Source organism: Parus major, chromosome 1A (genome assembly GCF_001522545.3).
Source record: "Parus major isolate Abel chromosome 1A, Parus_major1.1, whole genome shotgun sequence".
NCBI lineage: Eukaryota > Metazoa > Chordata > Aves > Passeriformes > Paridae > Parus > Parus major.
In genome coordinates, this window is record NC_031773.1 from 62,402,407 (window position 1) to 62,426,810 (window position 24,404).

Sequence of the window (24,404 nt, forward strand, 5' to 3'; positions counted from 1 at the left end):
GAACATATGTATCCTTGGCCTTAATCACCTTGTCAAGTTAAAGCATATATTCAACTTCATTTACATGACATATGATCTAATGTTGGAGAACAACAATACCATTGTAGTGCTAATTAAAAACTGTGAGCTGAGAGCCAGAAGAAACCACTGGTCTGATTGCTGAGGGTCCCAGGGAAAGGGATTTATTCCCACACCTGCAGTTGGTCCATAACACTAACATTGTTACCAACATCTGGGTCTAATCAGCACAGAGGCCTTGATATGCTGCTCCTGTGGCATATAAATTAAGCATTATGTTCATTTTAAAGGCCCCCTCTTTCTGTTTTTTAAGGACAAGATAGATTCATGGCTCCTCAGAGTCTAACAAAGTAGAAGCCACAAACAGAGTAAGTTACTGCCAGGTTTCTTAGACCATACCTGCCTAGTACATGCCACTTAAATAATGGAATTTTATGCTCAGTTCTAGTTTTCAAAAATGCATCTCCATAGAATGCAAAGTTCAGCTGAAAAACTATGTTTAGGGTGGAAAGCACTCTGCCAATTCACATGAAGCCGTGTTTATGGTGATGTCTGAGCCCCACTATTCACAGGGATGGCCACAGGACCAGTGACAGCCCCAGTGGTTCCCTGCATTGGTGTCTGAGCCCAGGTCCAGGGAGAGGCCTGTCCCACAGTCTGCTGTGAAGTTAAAATGCCATTCATAAAGGTGCTGAAAGTATTCAGAGCAACTGGAAATTGTACAAAGAGAGAGAAGAAAAACCCACAAGCCAGGCTGTCTAGGTCAAATTGCAAAATTTAAATCTTCATTGGTTGAGGAACAGGCAGTGATTATTTTTGCTAATGCATTCCTTGGCTGGGTCTATAATTATCTAACTGGCTGTTTGCCTTTGTAGCTTCATGTGTTTTTCTGGAAACAATGAGACAGATACCCTTACAGAAGGAAGATTTTTTTCCTGACATTTTTCAGTGTCTATATATCTTTAATATCTGCAAATGGTGAATGTAATTACATATAGAGAATTTTGTTAGAAGATCCAGAACTTGACTTCTGATCTTATGTCTGGCACTGACCTTTTGTGGCAGTAGGCAGTTCATTTAACGATTGTCTCACTTACCTACTCTGCCTTTTAGGGATAAATAATGATGTAGAGAACTGTTTACCTGAGGTTTCAAGGTGGAAAAATGACACAGGGGAATTATGGAAGCTTAACATTTCACCACTGATACAGGGTAATTACATCAAATGGTTGAAATCATAGAATGGTTTGGGTTGGAATGGTCCTTAAAGATCTAGTTCCAAGCCCTGTACTGAAAGTGGGGTTCTATCTTAGTCAGTACTGTCAGGAAGAATGTCCATTTCATGAGAAAACCTGCTCATTGCAAAGGCACAAAATGAGTAGTTTTTAACCTCTGCAGCCTTCTCAATACCAGCAGGAAGAGGGAGGAATTTCCTTTTCATTACTGATAACTCCAGGTGGAATTTTTAAACTAAGGAGTCATAACTTAAACCCAGAAGACATCAGTGGAGACCTTAAAACGCTGGAACAGATTCTCTGCCACAATAAATTGAGTTAGTGCTGTTAATTTCAGTAGAACCACATTTCACCTCACTTGAGGAGAAGGTGCATTATTTATGGTATGACTGCAAAATCTGTCACTTGATGTACCATAGAAATGTGTTCTGGCACTAGCAATTGGTTTTGGTGGCACGCCAGTTTTCTGGCTTTGAAGGATTTCCAGTAGCCAAAGGGGGATTTTAGCACCCAGTGTCACCCTGCCCCCGCTCTCCATTTCCATGGGTGGTCAGCAGATTCGTCCTGTTTCCCTTCCAGCTGGATCAAGCCCTTGACAGCTCAGCTGAGGTTGAGCACAGTTCTGTGACCTCACATGCCAGGGGGGTCAGAAACAGCATTCAGGGAACCGTGGGGTGGGATTGTTGGAGACATTCTGTCTGTGCTGTCCTCATTCTTGGTTCATTTGCCTCCTCAAGAGTGAACACCTGCTGTCCTGCTTTTCTGCACTCCTGGCCAGCTTTGTGACCAGAATGAGAAATCTAAATTTCTATACCTGTGGTTTAACTGCAGCTTCCACTTGCAGGAAAACCTCCTGTGCTGCCCATGGGAGATGCATGTGCAGTAGAAATGAGATTGGGGTCCCTTGATATCTCTGTGGACAGCTCTTTCTCAAGTTTAGCTTTTTAACTTATCTGCTTTGTTGTAGTATTGAAAGTGCTGCTTAGATAAATTAAATGCTAATTTTTGTAGCAATTGACTGGCCGTTTTCAAGGGGTGATCTCTCATTAGTTGAATTTTATAAATGGGAGAAGTCTGGCAAAGTTAACAAAACCAGAAAGATCAGAATAATGCAATTTGTTGTTATGGTTTCATTAATGCCACATAGAAATCTCACAATTGTATTAAATGTGATAAAAATAGTATAATCAAAAAAATAAAAATAAAAAAATTATATAACTGTATGGCCACTGAGGAGAGATCACAGAGTCCAGGCTTGTATTTCAAGTCTGTTACAAGGGCATTACTAAAACAGTCATGTCTGACTTCATGACAAAGTCTTTGTGATGACGCAAGTAAAATACAACCATTGCATTGGAGAAATTCAAAGAATAATCAGACTGTGGAGAAGGAATCTCACATCCCTTCATGCAATGTCACAAGTAGAAAAAGAAAGGAGTTAAACTTATGCCATTGGAATGTCTAGATAATTTGATCATATTTATTTTAATATATGAGATGCAAAAAATACTATCAAATACAGATATGTTATTATTTTAATCATAATATCTTACTTCATTTTATGTCATTCCTGCTAATGTGGTACCAGCAGATCTAATGAGCTATTTAGGGTTTTTTGCATTTCAAAGCATGACCTCCTAAAAATCAGGATATTCCTTTCATCCAAGATAATTTTGCTGAAAAACACCCAACTTTTCAAACATTAGCATATATTTGATGTAGAAAGAATGATTGGACATATCACAACAAATGAAGTGATTGTAAAATGCATCTATAAAATACTGAAAAAATCACAAATATTATTCCAATACTTTGGTATAATGGTAATCTACATCTAAGCCCCAGTTCTGCAAGTTATAATATGAGAGTCTGCTAGGCACAGTAATGTACCCATGTGGTGTTGATTGCAGACCTGAAGACATTTTCCTGAGGTGTTTTCTAAAAAAATTTTTTTTTCATTATAATGAAGCTATCTAACCTGTTTTTTCCTCTTTATGAATCATTCACAAGGTGAGGCTATTTCTCTGACTCTGTTATGTGGAACTGGTATAGAAAAGTTAACGTGAAGAATGTCTGACTACGTCATGTTCACAACTTGCACATTTCAGTCATCCAGTATGGATAGGTCTTCAAAAGGACCTGGAATCATTGCAGAAATGTTGTGGTTTGCATTTATCAACCTTTGAATTAGAAACCTGCTGCTGTCACTTATTTGCCCTTGAAGATCAGAGCCTCTGTTGTGCATCACTGCAATGATTCATGTAAAGCACAGGATTCAGGTTCTTCTCTCTCTGTGGATGACTGAAACATTTTAAGCATCAAAGTCAGGAACAGGAGAAGAAAAAAAGAGTGAAGTTTCAATATCCATCTAAGGCACTCACCTCTTGCTGACTACTGCGGTGCACAGGCATCATTCTCTAGATTTTTGAAAATTCCAGTTATTCTCCTGATGACTGCAGTGAGCCATTTTTAGATTCCAGTGCAAAGAAAAGCAAGTGACTGAAGTTTTATAAGTAAATATTGAGAGGTGTAAGCATAAGCCTCATTCAAATTTTCAAATACATATTCAGACAAAGTTTTTACAGGTATTTGCCCTCTTTTAAAAGTTTTATGAAAGGGATATTTCTATCTGTGTTCCATAGAGATCACGGTCCATTCTATTTTAAAAGATTATAAAATTCTTCCATTGTTTACCTCTATTTTATTAACCACAGTGACACTTTTTTGGTGTGTTTCAGCAGGTTTGGGGTTTTTTTTTTAATAAAGAAGATGACAAATCATTTTAATTTGTAGCATCAGTTGTCTTCAAAATTTCTTGATTTCAAAACAAGCAGATGATTAAAAGCTAGAAGATCATAACACTGATCACTACACTGTTTTTGTATTTCTCCCTCAGAATACTGTCTGAAGTACAAAGGATGGCTGATCTAATATATCAATAAGAAGAAAGTAAATGTTTCCATGTGATAATAATTCTTAAATGGTTTTTGCAGTCCCTTAAAAAGGCCATGCATCAGCCCATTATAGCAAATATTGCATGTTTTTACGGCCAGTCTCTTACGTAGCAGTTTTATTTGCATCATGCATTTAATTGCCACATTAAATCATGGTTTCTAAACATCAGTTCACAGCAGGATCTTTCTCTGAAATCCTATCTTCTTTTTTCTTTGACAATGTAAACAATTGCAAAAAATGTCCTTTCCCTTAGTAATCTAAATTCTATTTTGTGTCCACAATACTATTCCTGCTTACTGCAGCAACTCACTACTTATAACAGTGGAGAAGGGAAAGTCCTTTTTTCCCTTGAATGTGCATATTCCTGCTGGAGCTTAAAAACTTCCATAAATCAATAAAGTAATTGCTGCATAATGACCTATTGTTGGTGAGTGTGCCCAGAATGATGTCATTGGGGGGTAATGGAGCTACTGAATCAAAAAAATGGCAGCTGTTCCCAATTTATTTGAGAGTCAGTTGGACAGAAAATTAAATAAACACATAGACAAGCAGGACAAGGGCAAGTCCTTGCACTATTCTTACGATTGTTTTAATTCAATCGCAGGAGTCAGCAGGCAGCTGATATTGCGGCCCAGAGTTTCAGTAATTGCCTGTCTCCTCTCTCAGTCAGGCTGCACATGCTCATTTCATCATTTTAAGCTTTGGTGACTAAGATTAAAAAAAAAGAAAAATACCAATGAAACAAAGATGAAACTTAGTTCTTTTTTCTCCCACCCTCCCCCTCCCTTGTCAGCATAGCAGGCTATCCAGGAGATGTATTAATAGATAGAAATTTTCATTTCTTCCTCCATCTGCCTCTATAGGGTCTCTACCCTTCTTTCCCTAGGATAAGAAGGAGAGTTTTCCTTTTTTTTTAATCACTCATATGTCCTTTGGGAAGCCCCCTAAAGTTTCATATTCACTGGGGAGAGAAAAAATGCCACCCGGCTTCACACTCTCTTCTCTGCTGTGAATAACAGCTTTGATGTGCATCCTTTGAAGTTCCTGGCTCCAGGCTGCATTAGGGAAACATCAAATGCAGCCTTAACACTGTGTGTGGAAGCTGGAAGCACATTGTGTTTGCACACTGGACTTGGGGGCACCCACTGTGCTTGTGGGAGCCAAGGGAATGCAGGGGCCCACAAAAGGAGCAGGTCTCCAGCACAGCAAGCTCTTCTCTTTTCCCTATTCCCATTTCCTGCTGGTACAGCATTGAGCATACGTCAACATCCATGATATTTTCCAGTTCTTGCAGTTTCTTGTGATACCTTTGCACCCTTTAGAAGCCCTGATATGGATCAGAGCATTGGGTGATCACATCTGACTCCAGTAGGAATTTGTTCTTTGTTACTTCAGGGCAATGTGGCTTCAAATGCTGCTTCAACTGTTGTGGCATTGAAACAATCAAAGTGCTTTTTACGGACACTAAAAGAAGTTTGGGTCACTGAACAGTTATCTGACTTGTACTAAGAATTACAATGTCTATTCCTTCATAGTTGGATTCTTAATATGACAGTTCTCACATTTCTAAACAAGTGTGGGTTTTTAACATCCTTCTCTTTTTTTTTTTTTTTTTTTTTAACTTACAGATGGATTCTTTTGTGTGTGTATTTTCTGTGTCTGCATAACCAGACACAGTGAAGTTGATGCTTGTCTCCAAGATGGAGAAGTGCTTTTCCGTATTTGTCATCACAGATCTCTTCAGATCAGACATCTCTTTGATCATTTTAACTGTGTTTTATATGCTTCATAATTTCCTTGCTGAGTACCTTATGTTATGTGTTACTTTATAAATCAATAAATAATAGCAATAATTAAAGGGGTGTTCTGCAGTAGGGAGCTAGATGAGAAATGGGTTATTCCATTAACCTTTTACCTCTGGAGACAGGAATTTCAAATTTGTGCTAGGTCACAAAGAGCAAATCAGTTGGTCTCTTGTGAACTTCATTCCACATCATGAAGCACCGCCTCACTTCTCACAGTCCCTCCTGACTGACAGCTTTAGTCTGGAAGAATAACAGCTTGGAAGACTGAGATGCAATGGCAATGCCAGCACCTACGCCCACTGTGCCTTGTTCTCCAGAGAACCATTTGGGAAAAAGAAAAAGATTCCAAACCCTTCCAATGCCTGTTATCCCCACAGACTGAATTAATATTTAAATATCAAAATTGCAACTGGTAAGAGTAGGAAGTACCTTGTGCAAGTAGGAAGGTGGGTTTTTTTTCAGCCTTGTCCAACAAAGTAGCTCTCAGAGGGTACAAGAAGCTCATCACAGGAAAATTAAGGGGGAGTCGGTGGTGTGTCATTGTACACCCAAGTGTAGACAACAAATATGTTAGTGAGGAGCTGTCTATTCCATCAGAGATCACTGATCACACAAACTCACAAGCAGGCCTTTAGATAATTATTAGTCTCGTCTCCTTTTCCCCACTTCTGCCTTTCTCCACTGGTTGCAGCTCTGTTGTCTGTACTCTGAAGTCTGAGTGGGTAAGTGAGGTGTAAAAGAAATAAATAACAGATATTCACAATCAGTGTCACAGAAATATGACTTCTTTTTCCTGAATTACTCTGAGACCAGGAAAGTGAATTAATAAGTGGAATCTCAGGCTTAAGATGGAAACTCATCTTAAAAATAAAGGTAGCACAAATTTTGGAAGAAAGACTTTTATGCTTGAAAATCTACATTTTTACCATTTGCTTGCTTTTTGTACACAATGAGATTAAAACTATATTTTTTTTCTATTATGCAATTAGAAAACAGAAAGTACCTGAATTATATTCTTTAATAAAAAACAGAAGACTTCTTAAAGTTCTAAAGATTCTAAAAAATTCTAATTTTTGAACAAGACATTTGAATCTGTTACTTTGAGCAGTACTTTTTGTCTCAATCTTTCCTGTTATTTCTCATCTATCTGCAGATCATTTATAATGAGAGAGACCTCCCTATAAATGACCCGCAGATAGATGAGAAATAACAGGAAAGATATTGATGTCCGATATTGATGTTCAATATTGATGATCAAAAGTGTTTTTGATGACACTTGTAAAAGATGCCCCAGAGTGGACTGCAATTTTTGTCTATGCTATTCCTATTGCCAGGACCTCACACACTAATTTCCAGCTGATTTGTGGTGAACACTGGTATGTTCTTTAGTAAAAACTGTCTTTTTATCAGGTTGTGATTATGCTTTTGTTTGGAAGAGGGAAGTTATTGAAATTCTATCAGTATAATACATTCAGGGACTTAGCCTCTTCCTCTTATCTGTAGCTCCTATTTTGGAAGTACAGCAGTGAGCTGGGGAGTACTTCTGAGGGCACCATTTTATGTTTTATGTTGTTGGCCATCCTAATGATAACCTTAGCAGATATCAGCCCTAATAGACTTTGTAGACAAAATTAATAAAAATAGACTCTATGTGTTTCAATTCTTAGCATTAAAATGTTGTCTGGAATAAGGATACAAACTGTTTATGATGGGGGCCTGCGAGTGTTGTGGGGAGTCTGATTAGGGCTAACTTGGATGTGGAAGGAGAAGGAAGTTTTGATATTCAAATATGGAAGTTGAATAAAGAGCATGATTTTTAAGAGTAGGGAAATAGACATGGACTATAAAGCTTGTCTCCTGTACTTCCACAAAAGTTCTTTTCCTAAGAAATCCGTCTCATTATGAAAATGTTTTCTCATTCTCAGTACAGACTATGTGAAACAAGCTTCTCTTAGAGATGAAAGAATTCCTCAGAAGAAACCTCTGCACCATTCCTTAAGATGATAGATAACGCTGAGACTTCTCTGGAAAATGTCTTCCTAAGCTTTATCAGAATATCTTTTGTCCAAGCTTTTGTGTTGTTCTGTGCTTTGTGATCCACAACGGCTTCAGGGGGACGGTTGTGTTCCACTGCGGGGAACTGTGAGAAGTTCTTTTAAAACTAGATGGTCTAGAACGAAATTAAGTCAACCGAGACAACCTTGTATCTGAGAACTATTTATTGGTAACCAAAAGAAACAACAACAAAAAAGAAGTTGTCCTACTAAAGAGGGCTAGAAAAGACAGGGAAATATGAAGGAAAATGGAGAATGAAGGGGGAGGGAGAGAGGAGACGGCAGACAGAGAAGGAAAGCGGGCATTCCCACAGCAGGACGGGCAGCGCTGTCGCTGTCCATGTGGCGGGGTCACCTCACGCTGCCCGCCGGGGAGCCCGCGCAGCTCCCGGGGCGGCGCGGCCCGGCAGGCCCGGCCCCCGCGGCTCCCGGCGGCCGCACACGGGGAGCGCTCGGCCAGGAGCTGCAGAACCCTGGACAGGGGCACGGGGGTGTCACGGCAGCGGCCCGGGCCGGAGACAGCCAGGGCTGGACGCCGGGGGCTCAGGCAGGGACACGGGGAGGCAGGACAGGCGGTAACTGGGACGGGCGAACGGGTAAGGCCCGATACAGGCTGGACACGGGCTCAGGGGTCAGCTGGTGTCCCGCCAGTCGCTCAGACAGAGGGAAGGTGAGTATGTGGGAGTGAGCAAGTGCCAGCAGGGGCAGGAGAGCCAAAAGGCAGGCTGGAGCCAGGGCAAAAAATGACAAAAGGAAGGCTGGAGCCAGGGCAAAAAAGGACAAAAGGCAGGCTGGAGCCTGGGTGAAAAAGGACAAAAGGCAGGCCAGGGCAAGGGCAGAGGTGCAGACCTCAGCAGGCTGGAGCCAAAGCAACAACACAAGGCTCAAAAGGCCCCCAGACTCAAAAAGCCCCAACTCAAAAAGCCCCAGAATCACCAAGCCCCAAGGAAACAAGTCTGAAAACACCTCGGAGCTTGTGATGCAGTTACTTTTTATGCCCCCTGGCCCGTCCCCAAGTCTGCCTGCTGGCAGGAGAGCACTGGCCCAGTCCAACCTTCCACTGCAGTCCCTTGCTGGGGACCTTTCCCCATCTGACTGGAGAAGCCTCTCTGGGGAGCACAGTGTCTCATGTCAGACATGTGAGACACGAAATGGTTTCCAGGCAAAGTCTCCCCAGAGACAAGGCTTCCCCCATCTTCTAGTTGTCTCCTTCATGTGGCACATGTGTACCCTCTCCCCCACACGACAATCAGTGTTGAGACAAATAAAAACTAAACTGGCTCCTCACAGGGACGTATCCACCACGTTGGTTCAGAGGCTAAATTTCACTCATCTTTGAAGACTCATGCCTTTAAAGACTGAGCCCAAAGCATTAAATAGGCATTAGAAACCACCTGAAGGTGACAGGAGAACACACTTGGCAGAGCTTGTCATGTGGCAGGCAGCTCCTTCTTCCTGGAGGAAGTACAGTGCTTTTTGATTTTGATTTTGATTTTGATTTTGATTTTGATTTTGATTTTCATTTTCATTTTCATTTTCATTTTCATTTTCTTCATCACTTACAACACTGAAGTTACTGCTAGCCCTCATTGAAGGTATTCCTGGATACTTGTCCTCCAGGCTTAGCAGAGAACCAAACATTCCCTGTGGCTTCAGAAGCCCCAGTGAGTGGGGAATAAATGCCTTCAGTAAATGCTATTTTTCAGCTCTTTACAGCACTTTCTTTTCTGAGCTGAGTGGCTTCAGCCATGTGCAGATACATCTCTGCTTTGTGCCACTACCCAAACATCTTTGTCAAGCCCTAAGGATGAAAGAAGTTCACTGATGATACCTTTCATATGTATTTTGGGACAAGAGGGAAAACTGGAAATGGAGCAGTGATGAAAAAGAGTCTGGTGGGTATAATGCACTTTTGAAGAGTGCTTCTTACAGAAGCCAAAACTGTTTCTCATAGTACTGAAGGTAGTTACTCTTTACTGCCTTTTGTCAGGTTCATGGCTATATAGAGGGCAGCTGTAATATTTTTCAGTATTTTTCAATATTTTTTCTTAATTTTTATGATATGTCTTATGCTCAGCCATACACGGTGGGACAGACCATACATTTTGTTTGCAGCTACAATTTTCTTTCCCAATGAGTTCTGTATGTATTCAGCCAACCTAATCAGAAGCACATGAACAGCTTTTCACAGTGGATATGTGAGCCTATCACATTGGGTTTGCAGTCTAGGTTGATTAGCTGGTTCTTTGTGTGAAATAGGTCTGTTGCCTTGACTGTTCAACAGCAACAGGTTAATTTTCACTCTTTTTTGCATCCATATGAAGCTGTATTGGTCCCAAATCTAGTTCTGAACTTCAGAATGTTTTTTTATCCAGACAAGCTTCTCTGTACGCAAGATTTATTTATTGCAGTCTATCTGTGAGCTCTTCTTTTTGCCATATTCACTTATTTTCTTTCCAGGTTAAAATTATGTACATTTAAACCAAGGTTTCTCTTTAGTTTAAAATTGTAAATCCTGCATGTGAGTTTTCCTATATGTCAGCCTTGCCAACATTTTGTTGCAGAACTTGTGAAAAGTAAGTGACTGCTGTTTTGCATAAAGATGGGCCTGCTTGTGGGGGGATGTCTCCTCAATCAAAGCTTCTCAAGAAACTTTTAAACAGTAGGTTCATTTTCAGTTGAACCTGAAACTGGAGATGATGGGCAGCGCTGCTGGACTCTTTTGCAGTACTGATGGAGAAAAGGCATATCAATGTCAGCAATTTCTATGATACAACTAAACACTGGAAGCAAAGACACAGAGATATTTTGACAAACTGGTTCTGGGGATCTTGCTCTTCTTCACCCTCAGTCCTTTGTGAAGCTCCACTTATGGTCTCAGTCCTTACCCTGTCCCTAGAGCAGAAGTGGTAGTGAGGTATTTGGGACCTTTTTCTGCTGTCCCCAGCAGCCCTGGGTTTGAGATGTCCGTGTATCTGCACAAACCCTACCCAGATTACTTTCTTGTGCCTACAGGTGCCCTGTGGTAGATACAAGCAGCTGATCTGCACTGCTCCAGCATGCTCAGGAAGAGAGGGAGCAGTGCTCTTGGCTGGAGAGGGTGAATGGGATGTATTTCCCTGAGCTGCTTCTCTCTTCTCTTTCTTAAAGCAGGAAAGCTCTGCAAGTAGCACTGTCCCAGCTTCCAGATGGAATTCTCCTGCCCAGGTAGGGTTGAGCTGGTTTGCCAGGACCATGGCCAGTCAGATTTGAATGTATACAAGGATGGAACCTCCCTAACCTTCCTGGGCAACCTGTGCCTGCATGTCTCCTTTTTCTTGCCTCTGGGGAATCACAAGGCCACAGCGAGGCATCACCAGGGATGTTGGGAGAGATTGCTTTGGAAAAGGTGAGCTGAGCTAAAATCTGTTGATGATGACAAGGAGCCAAATATTTAAAGATCTTATAAGGACCTCAGAATAAACACCAAACTAGAGGTAAGCACCTGACAGAAAGGCTCTGAAGCATCTGAGTTTGTGACTTAGCCCTGAGCCAGGGGTAGCTTTACTTCAGGTGTACACATCTGGGAAAACAACTTCCCAGTTATTAATTCACGTGAGATTGGAAAGCCTGGCAAGAAAAGTTTCAGCTCAGTAATCGCATGTAGCTAGAAAGGAGTTGGAATGGGAATGGGACCCATTTGCTGGTTTAGCAGACATTTCCTGGAGGTCTTCAGTTTGGGATTTTTCATTTCCTTTCTTGTTCTGTGTGGTTTTTGACTTCTTAAGGTTACAGCATCTCTTCCATTACTGTAAGGACTATAATATTTACTGTGCAAATAAACAACCTCAATCAACATGTAGCCAAGACAAGGAACATTTCAAAAACTGATACCAAGTTATCTTTAAGGATAACTATGATGAACTCAAAATTACCTATTAAAAGTCTTTATTTAAGTGTTAAAAATAGTCAAATTTCCTTGAAAAAACATTTAAAGAGTAATACTCTGTGTAATCACCCCACATATGATACATCATCTTGAAGTTTCAGGAACCCTTTGGTTGAAATTTTAACAGCTCTTCTTAAGAAATGCTAAACAGCAAATACTCTTTCCAGAAATAGCATCCACTGTAAACCTGTCAGACTATTACTTAGCTATTAACCTTTCTCGATGAAATTGTAATAGTGCTGCTTAAAAGAATGCTGAATATATCAGAAATATTTTACTAATACATAACAGATGGATACCATATCCAGAAATATTTGTACTGTAAACCAAAGCGCTAAGCAGTTTTACACTGAGAGGTCAAAGATGGGCAGGAAACAGTTTTCCCATCCCACAAAAATTTGAATTGTCATATTCTCCTACTCTCATGAATATACAGAATATACAAGAACCTGTAGTTTCCCATAATAAACTTTTTCTAAGTTTTTATTTGTTTGCTTTTTAATCCAAGCTCTTATCCTCCACACACAGTACGTATTTGTTATTTAACACATCTTTCTTGGGTACAGACATCCTGTCCTCAGAAGGCCTCAGACAGAACAGTCAATAGGTTTTCTTTTTGTCTCCATCTCCTTGACTGAAAACCATTTTCTTAATAGGTTAAAGAGTAAAATAAAGTGTTAGAGCAATGCTGTGACCTAACTGAAATACAGATTCCATATGTCACATACCTTTTATAACTCTCCATATGTGAGGATAACTGATTTTTCCATGCTGTTTACATTGCTGACTTCACTGTTGGACTTGGTCCTGGGTGTAACCTTTATTTTTAAATAAATGAGGTTTGGGAAAACTTAGAGTTGCCATTTTCCAACAAGTTATAAGTATGGGGAGTGGGACCCTTGCATTTGGAAAACTTCTGTGAAGATGTGCTTTTTATTAATCTTGTATAATAGTTATAGCTGTGGCTTTAGCTGAAGAACATGTTTCTATAAAAGGATGGAATATGTTTCCAAACAATGTCTTAGTTCAAAATAGTTTGCCACTTCTTGTGAAATCTAACTACAGCTGAAAAAAGTACCCTGTGTCTTCCATTTGAGAATGAGTATACACTCTGCTAAATGGTTATGTTATTGGGCAGGAAGATTTGGATGTGGGAGAGAACAAAGTATTATCATGTGTATGTCTATAAAATGAGAAAGAAGTAAAGCTGATGATTTATTTTTAATAACTATGAAGCAGTTTTTCAGGAAATTTTGATGGTGAGATGGAAGCAAAAACCTCGTGGTCAAAAGATGTTTCATCCTACTATTATGAGAATATGATGTAGCAAAGATGCATTAGCAGTGATTTTCTAGCACTGGCAGTTTGTACAGAGTATCTCTCCTGACTGGCGATACATGTACAAATAACACATTGCCTTGAAATTTATTCATTTATTCTGAATTACCACACTAATTTCCCCTCCAGATTTATGACCAGAGCTTTTAACTCATTAAAGCATGATTTCATGAAAGTTTTTGTTCTTCTCAAACAAGAACTATGTCTTTTCTATGCATGTTCTTCACAAGGTGTAAATTCTATTCCATGAGCACTGAAATTATGAAGTTAGAGATGTTGTAACTTTCCTGTTAATTAAAGGCTTTAAATCCAGATGGGCATCTTTATAACTATATATTTACATAGATATATGTTCAACTTAATTTGAGCCTTCTATAGTTTGATTCAAGAATCACTAGATAAAATTACATGGCCTATTCAGTCCATTGAGTTTTCATCAATAATCCTTAAATGTACCAATTCATGTTAAGCCGTTTTGCATTTTTACATAACCAGCATGCCTTTATTAAGTATTTACTACTTGTGTTGTTAATTAGTGGCAGGGATGTAATCTGCTTAATGTAGCTCTTTAAACACTTTGTTTTCACCTTTTTTTTTTTGTTTCAAAATATGATTTTTTTCAGTGACAAGAAACACTGAAAATTGCCATAGAGACTGTTTAGGATTTTAATGTAGCAGTAAGCCTGGATACATTATTTCAATACCTGAAAAAAAATTATATTATTTTTAAAATTTTAATATTTCCTGTCCTTTAAAACTCTAAATTCTATAATTTCTTTCAACTAAGAAACCCAAGAAATATTAGAGGTAAAGGTTTTTAATTTTTTTTTCAGAAAAAATAGCTATTTAGAGACACTACTTTCTCATGAACCTCCTGCAACATAGAGAACTTTTTCAAAATGCCTTCTGATGTAATTTTAAATTCTATTTTGACAGTATTTTTCCATTGGGTTATCTTACCTCAGGAAGGACTCTTCTACCAAGTTAACCTGCTGAGGAAAAGCAGTGGTATGACTTCACAGCTGAAAAGCTATTCCATTGTTGGCTTTTTTCTGCCCAAGTTTTTAAAAATTATTATTTTATATTTTCTAATGAGATACATGGTTTTATTTAATAATCAAAAGAGGCCTGGCAGAAATACCTAATTTGCTCTGATGTCTTTTAATCAACTTTGCTCCTGATGTGGTCACAGAATGGTGTTTGTGTTCTCATGGGCCAAGGGTGCAGTACCTGGAAGGAGCCTTTAGGAGAGATGGAGAGAGACTATTTACCCGGGCCTAGAGTGAAAGGACAAGGGGGAACGGCTTCATACTGAGATACAGTAGGTTTAGATTGGATATTTAGAATAAATTATTTCCTGTAAGGGTGGTGGAGTTGCCCAGAGAAGTTGTGCCCCAGTTGTGCCCAGGGTGCCCCAGGCTGTATGTGGCTCTGAGCAACCTGGTCTACATTGAAATTCCTAGTTTGGAATTAGGTGATCTCTAAGGTACTTCCCAACCCAGGCCATTCTATGCCTCAATAATAATATAGTCCTGTTCATCTTCTACCTTACCTACTCCAGTTATCTAAAATTCTGTGCCTTAGCAGAAATAGCTCTGTATCACTTTCCCCCTTAAAGCACCAAAGTGTGTCTGCTTCTGATATCTCCAAATCTCTTCAAGATTTGTCTCTTCAGCCACCCAGGCTACTTCCATCCCACCCCACTGTTGAGACAGTCACATCAACTCACACCCTTTTCCCAGAGCTTACCCTTCTCTGACCACCTCTCAGAGCCTTTTAAACCTCTCTTTGTCTCTTATTTTGCAGCATGGAAACAGCTCAGAATGGTGGGATGACAAGGAAAGAGATGGTTGTGTGTGATTGTATCCTCAATGTTCTTTCTAGGAGGTTGTTTTCCTGTAGTTGGTTGTGTTGTTTCCTTCCTTGATTTTTTTCCCTGGCTTTCCATTAAGGTACAAGTGTACACTTCTACAGAGATGTTTTACAACTATTTTCTCTACCACCCTAGCAAAACATTAACAAAATATTAGCGCAGCATGATGCATAAAATTGCCAGTAGTTGCAGCTTCTTAATCTGATGTTGTAACAAATATGGGTCCTGCCAGTTCTAGCTAATTTGCACTTTGAACTTTTCCAGTATTTCTGAGGACAAGGAATGTGCAATGCTTTTCTCTCCTAATGGATAAGGTCCCACACTAAATCCATGGAGAAATACATGTCCATGCACTGAATCATCGCTGGATTTCTGAGAGATAATAGCTGTTCCAGATCAGCCTTGTTGCCTATGTTAATCTGGATGGTAGCTCAAGAAGGTCTTAAATACTTGAATGTGGATCTATTTTTAAGGCAAGTTTTCTCTGTGACTCAAGAATGAAGTGCACAATCTTCTGGAAGCAGCATGGATTGTTAATTCCTTCTCTTTTTCATTTATATGTATAATTTCTCTCTTGTGCTTGGAAGTGCATACATATAGACACTATAAGCTTTTTACAGTTAATAAGGCTCTTGGCATTTTTAAGCCTTAGTCTTGACTAGACTTACTTGTTTTATTCTGCTTTCCTCCTGTGGCAGTTTGGTAAGCGTTTGAATTTAGTTTTTTAGTGAAGTTCCTTGTGATCACTCTGCATGAAGGGCAGAAGTAACACAAGAATGATTGAACTGATTGACTATACTCCTCCCTGCTATGTTCTCCTCTTCACTGGTATTTAAAAGGAAGAGGGATGGAGAGCTTTGTAGATGATCTTCGGACTATATGTTTTTGTTGTGTGGTCTTTCTATTATTTCTGTATTTAGAGCATCAAAATAATTAACTAGTGGAATTAAACTCAGTACCAGGATAACCAATTAAATACATTTAACCAGACACAAAAGCTTCAGGAAGTTAGAAGACAAAAGAAAGCTCTCAAACATTAAATTATTGAAGTTTTGAGCAGCTGGATGCAGCTGGAATAAAATTGGAGCTGCTTGAAAAATGCAGTTAAGTCTATCTCTGTGTAAGAGATAGTGTGATGTGATTGTTAATGGTAGTTGGATGGTTGGTTGGCCTTGATGACTCAAGGGTTGTCTTCCTATCTTATGTTAATGGACACATAAAAGAAATTTATTTCATGGAAAAGTAGTCCCTGTTGGTGTAATAGAACAAATGGAACTTCCACATTTATTGATAAATCCTGCAATTTTTATCCATAAACTGTTGGAATGTTAGAATTATGCTCTCAGTATTATTAACTCTGATTAAAATTTAGGTTCAAAGCATTTATGACGAAGTGAGCACCTCTGGAATTCTTCTGGCATCCATCACACTATTTTAGGTGGTTATCTCATCTGAACTTGTAAATGGAGCAATTTTAAGGGAATGTTGAGGTTAGATAATGCACACAGAGGATTGCCAAGTGAATCTTTGACCTGCCTTCTGAATCAGTAGTAAGCAAATAGTTTGCTGAATAAATTATATCAATGGATCTGCAACAACCAGGAAGGTACATTTCCAAGTAAAACACATGATGAACTTAGGTTTTTTTATGGTTATTTACAGACCATGGGGTATTTGGACATCCTAATAACCTGACAAAACTCTGATATAGGAATTATTTTTCTGCTTATGTTCCTCTCATTTCAACAAGGTTGTTCTCCTTGTTCTTCTCCTAAGCCAGAAGCTCAGAAGGTTTTTGGACTGGTGAGCCACTCTTAGGGCCTTTGCGTGCCTCAAACACTTACCTGTAATAAGCATATTTACTAGGTTTAGAAAACCCCTGGGGCAGCTATGGTTATGTATATTGCTTGTACACCACTTCTCTGGACTTTAAGAATCAGTGTTATAAAGTTATTGCCAGGACTACTAATAAACAATTACTTTCTTTTGAAAGATACATGTAACTTTTGATCAGCTGCAGTAGTCAATCGTTTAATATTCTTAATTTTTGCTGTATTTTGGTGTAAGGATATATATAACTTTTGTTGCTTGTTTTCTTATTTTTATAGAAGTGATCATTTGTCATTATTAGTATGTATTATTGTTGCTGATGTTATTACACCATGAAATTAAGGGCCATCTTTAGGAGGATTCACAAATACGACCTGCTTCATCCATGGTCTTTCCTACCTTAGTAATTAGGGCCAATTTTTGTGGATTGGTTCTGTTTGTATTCCCCAGCAGGCTGAAAATAACTGCATAAAGAAGTGTAAGGCCTAGTTTGGTCCTCTGCTCTTAGATGAGCTAAAAAGGAAGGAGCTGGAAGTTTTGGGCTGTGAGAGTAGACAATACTTAGTACCTATTTTTAAATCATCCTTTCCTGCCTGCTTGGATCAGACTTTTCCAAACTCATCACTGTTAGAAATATTAGGCTATTGTTACCCCAGAGGCTGTGGTCATGTGTAAAAAGAATTTTCTCTTACCACATTCAGACAGAGTAATTTCTTTTGATGCATGACTGTATTTCCACTGCCACAAAGGGTGAGGCCCAATCCTTGCCTAGAGTATTTAATGGCCTCAATTAGTTCCCAATGCTTCAGACTGCCATATGCATTTGATAGATTTCCTCACCTTTTTTTTTTCTTTTGCACAGAACTTGTTGCAAAATGCTGAGGTATGTACAGGAACCCACTTGGGAAGTTTTCTCTTGGAGATGAGTCTATGCCTGGTCAGGCTCTGAGTAACATGAACAGATCCCTCAGGATGAGGAATGTTGTATAAATGCCAGGTATTAATGCAGTAATAACATTTCTCAAATTAAGGGATCAACAGTTTGTCAAGTAACAGTATTAGGTAACAATTGTCAAGTTCTGAGACAGCAGTGATAGTTTTAAAATGAAAGTGAATGCTATTTAGTAAGCCTAACTCTTAGTTCCTGAACAGCGTTGAAAATTGCATTGATTTGAAGAGCACATATTTCTCAGCAATTTTTTTCTTTTTTGTATTAAAGAGAAAACAATGCTCCCTGAGAACAGCCTGCCTCTAGAAAGGTGATCATGGATCACCCAGACATAGCTTTTAGAAGGCCCAGTTTACTGAGAAATGCCAGAATATTATCTCCTGGGATTACTGAGGAAGAATTTAGTGTCTCTGCACTAGCGGTTGTTTCTTAACTTATAATTAAAAAAAAAATAAAAAAAACAAAAAGGACAGGAAGGGAAGAAAGGAAGGATTATAAATTAATATTATTATATTTAAGCTATGATTCTCCATTGCCTTTGCCAAAGTCTTTTATGGAAAGTGCTGTGTTACAAATAAAAATGCAGTCAGTAGAAAAAGCCACACTACCATGAGTGCACCCATATGGCACTTTGCAGTATGGGAAAATATATACTATTTACAGAAAAAAAGAGAACCCAGACCACAGAAGCTGAATTATATATGGGGCAAAGCTTATTCTTTTGTATGGATATATAGTAAGAATGAGCTATCCAACAGTGATGCTACTGCAGATGCTTCTGAGGTAATTTGCAGTCATGATACACAAATGCTGCTTAAAGGGTGTTACAGAGTAAGGATGGACATGGCCTTTTAAACTTGCTGGGCACTGGAGCAGGGAAGCAGGCAGTGCAGGAGAAAAGATGAAATTTCTTACTCCTACCTTGCACTTACAGCAGTGGCTTCTCTAGTGAAATTTTATGAGCTTCCATGCTGCAATAATGCTGAGAAAGGACCACAGAGGGTATTTTTTATTTTTGTTTGGAGATGATTTGGAGGGAGGTTTTTGCTTATTTATAAATAAAAATTCCCTGCATTTATGAATACCCACCCTGCCCAGGCTGTCCTCAGTGGGCTGAACTTGTCTGAGCTGCTTTGCAGTAAGTCAGAGCCTCCCAATTCTGTCTAACACTTTCCCCTGAAGCTGCTTTATTCCTAGAATTATAATATGATAGAATAGTTTGGTATAGAAAAGACCTTAAAGATCATCCCTTTCCACTCCACTCACCCCCCTTTCTGGCAGGGACATTTTACACATCCTAGGTTGCTCCAACCCCATCCAACTTGGCCTAGACCACTTCCAGGGATAGGCCATCTACAGCTTCTCTGGGCAACCTGTGCCAGGGCCTCACCACCCTCACAGGGAAGAATTTTTAACCTAAATTTCTCCTCTTTCAGTTTGAACCCATTACTACTTCTCATATCAATATAGTTCCGAAGAAAATTCCTGATTGCTTTGTTTTTTTAATTATTCTCACATATCAACAACTGGTCAGGCTTATTCAAAACACAAAAAAAATTTCCTAAACCTCTTTTACATCCTTTAACTGCAGCTATCAATAGCACCCCAGCTATGAAAGGTGCACTGTCACAAGAGCTGGGACTGCTCACCCAGTAATACCTGTAGGCACCTGTATCCAGCGTCGCATAAAATACCAATCACAGAGCCTGATCCAGTAAATTTTGCAAGGCACACATCCCTAAAGCCTCAATACCAAAGGAAAGAATCATAATCCAAGCCAAAAAACCCCAGCCACCAAACCAAACTGTACCCCTTCAGTCACCATCTGGTTTGAAATATTCATTAGAGAGAATATGGGCAGAACATGCTCCTTGCTTCAATAGCCCCCAACATGGTTTTATTACTGCTCTGTGCAGAGTTTAAAAAAAAAAAAAAGAAAAAATAGAAAGAAAAATTCCACAGCAACAAACTTAGAGAACATAGGAATCAGTCTCATTATGGAAGAAGGGAGAACTTTATGAAATATATTTACAGAAAAAGAAGGTGAGAGAAGGAAGAAAAGAGTACCGTACCAACTCCACTAGGGAAATAAAAGAGACTACCACCCTTATACCAACAGAAAGAGGCATAGAATTACTAGAAAAACAACTATAAAGACATCGTAAATCAAACAGCATAGAGTTTAGAACATCAAAAACGCAGAAATTTTCATCTATTATTAATTATGATAAAAAATTCTATCTCAGAATATTTTACACAGCAGCTGTTGCCAAGAAAATCTACATCTTCTTGAGCTGAGAAACTTTAAAATCAGAAGCAAATCTTTGTGTAGCCATTGGAGATAGCATAGATATTAACACAGTATTTCAATGTCTTATTTCCATTTTCCAGTCAATTAAAAACACAAATATGAAATACAGAAACTATTTTAATTTTATTTTGATCTTAGTTAAATATTTAACTGAGCCCAAATATCCTGATGTCTATTTTGTATGTCTGCATGTGTTATGAAAATGCAGTCATCTCTCTAAAATTGAGTTATGGCTGTTAATCCATGTGGATTAGTAGTTCTAAAAAAGTAATTTATCTGTTCTTTTAATTCTTTCCCTTGTAGTAATTTTTATTTGATTGAGAATCACTTCTGAACATAGAGTCAGAGTTGAGATTCACCAGATATGCCCCTCTGGAAGCCTGTTAGCACTAACTGTGGCAGCTAAACCACAGTGACCAAATTTCTACCATTAATTTTTTATTAATTTGTGTTTTTTAAGGAGTTTGTTCAGGACTTGGGTCCATAAGTATAGATGCATTTCCCCCAGCAAGCATTTGGCCAGGGAGCAGGGGCAGAATTGCAGTTAGTACAGCCTGAGACTTTTGTCTCAAGAATGTGAAGATCCACTGCATCTCTTCACATTTTGCCATGTTAATTTAGATTGCAAATTCCTCAGGCTGGGAGCTGCATGGCTCTTTGTGGGCTACAGCTGTTGGCAGTGCTTAAGGAAATAAATAGAATGGACTGTTTCAGCTGGAAGGGACCTACAGGGATCATCTGTTCTATCTGCCTGACCACTTCAGGGCTGATCAAGATAAAGCATATTAATGGCATTGTCCAAACACTGGGTCTCTTGAACACTGACATTCTTGGGGCATCAAGAGCATTCACTGTTTCCTCTTTGGAATTAAGATATGCAGAGTTATAGCTGAAATATCCATGTTACCCTGTCCATGTGTTTCAGTGTGTTTTAATGGTAGGAGATATACTGATCTCAACATGCACTCAGTGCCTGGCCTTTCATCAGGGAATAATTTATTGCCATTTAAGTCACAAACTATAGTTCTTGTAAACAAATTAGTTATTATTTGTCTAGATAAAAGATAAGGCATACAAAAATATTTATTAAACCCTAACTTGTTAAAACAGAATGCTCTATTTGACGGAGGTGGTGGGGGGGAAGGGGGAAGAGAGAATTTTCAGGGGAAATACCAGTTACAGCAAACAGCTATAGCCAAGTCATCTCTCATGGTTAGTATTTGTCAACAGTGTAACACATTTGCATCAGTCAGGAAAGTCATCGAAGCTGTTCACTTGGAAGAATTGCAGTCTCTTGTTCTTGAAGCAGCAGTGAAATGACAACCTATAAAATGCTTGCAAAGATTTGAAAGGAAACATTTCAGGCACTGCCTGGAAAACGTGTGACTAAGGCTGTGAGAATAATTGTGATTTTTTCAGCTAGAGTGCCGAAACTAAAAAAGAGGGAGGAAAAAAATAAGTTAGAGTCAAACCAAATGGAACTTTGTTTTTTGTTTTTCTTGCCAAAATGGAAATCTGAAAACATTTATTTAGTGTAAAATGCAAACATACATTCCATTTCATCCAAAACAAAAATGTTCATTTTAAAGCATGAGGAGGAAAAGTAAAGGAAATAAAGGACTGGGATTTGCCAGGTTTTCAGAGGTGACAGCTTTTCACCTAGAAGCTGGTATGGGGAATGCTATATACATATACATGACTATTAATTGAGAAGTGACCCCCCATCTTATTGTGTGCCCTTAGCACAGGGACAGAAAACCAGGAGTTGCAGAGGCAAAAGGCTCTTCCCAAGGGCATCTTTGTGCCCACAACACAGTAGGAAGAAGTCAGGTTTCCTTCCACATGTGATGTGAACCTCTGTATCCTGCAAAAGCACTTCTGCTTCACCTGGGTATCAGCCCTGTGTGTGTCTCTTCTTTTTTCTCTTAGAGGCTGTCTGGAGCTGCAGGAATGCAGCTCCCTCAGCCATCTGGCTAAAGAGCCTTTTTCTCCACAGCTTGCTCCTGTTCTTTGGCACAGTGATTATTTAAGCACCTTGCAATACTTAAGCTTCTTAATAACACAGAACAGCTCTCAGGAAGGATTTGGAGCTACTTCCCTGAATATTCTGTCAGGAGATAGTGAGGGCACAGAGGTACATGGCAGAGCAAAGTCTCTCAACTCTATCCTGGTGAGAGTGGTTTCTCAAGTGTGTTGTGACCTACTCACATATTCAATGTGTGTGCAATGAAATGAGCTGAATGAGACTCAGTTTGCAGATACACAGCATCTGCACTGTCAGTCCAACATGACATTAATAAAGTTGTTAAACAGTCCAGATCCCATTTCAGGCACTCAGTCAGAGGATGACCCATTGCTCATAACCTTCTGAGCCTTGAACACCCAACTAATTTTTTAGTCAACAAGTTGTCCATGCTTTCTAGCTGTGGCATTTCAACTTGAATACGAGTGTACTGTAGGAGACAGTGCTTAAGGTCTTGCTGAAGTCAAGGTAAATAACATCTACTCCTCTGTACTTTTCCACAATTCCAGCCATTTTATTGTGGGAAGCAGTGAAATTGGTCAGACATGACTTACTTCACTGAAGGTTCTTTATTCAACTAGGCAAAAGGCAGCAAAAGCAGAGCAAAATAAGCCAGACAAAGAGAAGGTGTCTTGTCCTAGACCACACAAGAGATCATTTGTGCAACCAAAAACAAAACTCCAGTCTTCTTAATCTCAGTCCAGTCCCTGACCTAAATTACATGTCTCTATTTTTAATTGAAAGTTAACTTTTAGTGAAGTATTTCATAGCTGAAAGAAGAAACCTCAAAATATTGACCACATGGTAGATCCTCAGAGAGTACTAACAGCCAATAGAACATATTTTGCAACTGTTATATTGGACTAAATTCAACTAGGAATTGATTAGCTTTTCTCTTCAGAAATAAATGACCGACACAATTTGGCCTTTACATTTGCTACACCATAAATGACTTAGGAGCTTTGAAAATTGCCGCTGATGTTGGAGAGAGAGATGCGATGTAAAAACACCAAGATCATGCAGCAACAGCTAAATTTTATTGTTGGGTGGCTCCTTTTATAAGTTTTTTAAATTTCCCATGCTTATAGACATCATTGGTCAAAGGTCTCAACTCCACCCAGCTCACTGGCCAATGATATGGGTGCATCTGCACTTCAAAGGAATTGGCTGAGGTCCCCTGTTTGGGTTTGAATCTGTCCTATTGTTATCATGTCCAGGGACTTGTTTCTCTTAACGAGCTAGGCTGGCTGAGCTGGCATCAGCATGTTAAGCTGAATTATCTGTGCAGTTTATAGACCAGCTATAGGAGTCACAGAAAATTACACCTGGTTTAGGATAACTATAAAGAATAGAAGGATCTCTTTTCATGGTAGTAGGATGAATGAAATTTGTGTTACACCTAAGCGTCTCCACATATCTGACACAGAACTTGATAAGTGTAAGTAAATGTTAACTTTAATTTTTTAAAGTTCAAGCTTATGGTCTTTGCTAGTGGGGCTGGAGGCTGATAGATGGGAGAGACAAAAGAGAGAATATTCTTAATGCACTGGAGTGCCAGACTGTCTAGGGTTGATGCCCACAAGTGGACCCACAATTTTCATCAGAACTCTTTTGTCTCCAGTCCTTGCGAGACTTTTGGCCTTATTTGAGAGAAAACTTTGCACTGTTCTCTTGCCTGTGTTGAAAACCTGATCATTTTTTTTAGTTGATTTGTGGATGGGTGCTCTCAAAAATACCTTCTAAGGAGGCAGCTGAAAACTCTGACTCCTGACTAATGTCAGGAGGATACAACATATTTTATACAGAAATACAGTTTGCACTGGAGAGCAATGGTGCTTTCCTGAAGAACAGCATAGAAACAGCCCTTCCTTAATGGGCCTGAGCCCCTGTTTGAATGCAGCCTTTAAGGAGGAATTTCAGTGCTGCTGAGTTTCAAGCATGAGCTGTAAGGGCTGGCTCATTTAACCTCTGGGCCCATTCTGAAACCACAGCCTGGGAGTCAGAGGAATTGTGGTTGGACTTTTTAAGTGAGCTGCATCACTTGAGTAATGGATGTACTGAAGTCCGGGAAGAATTTCTATTCCA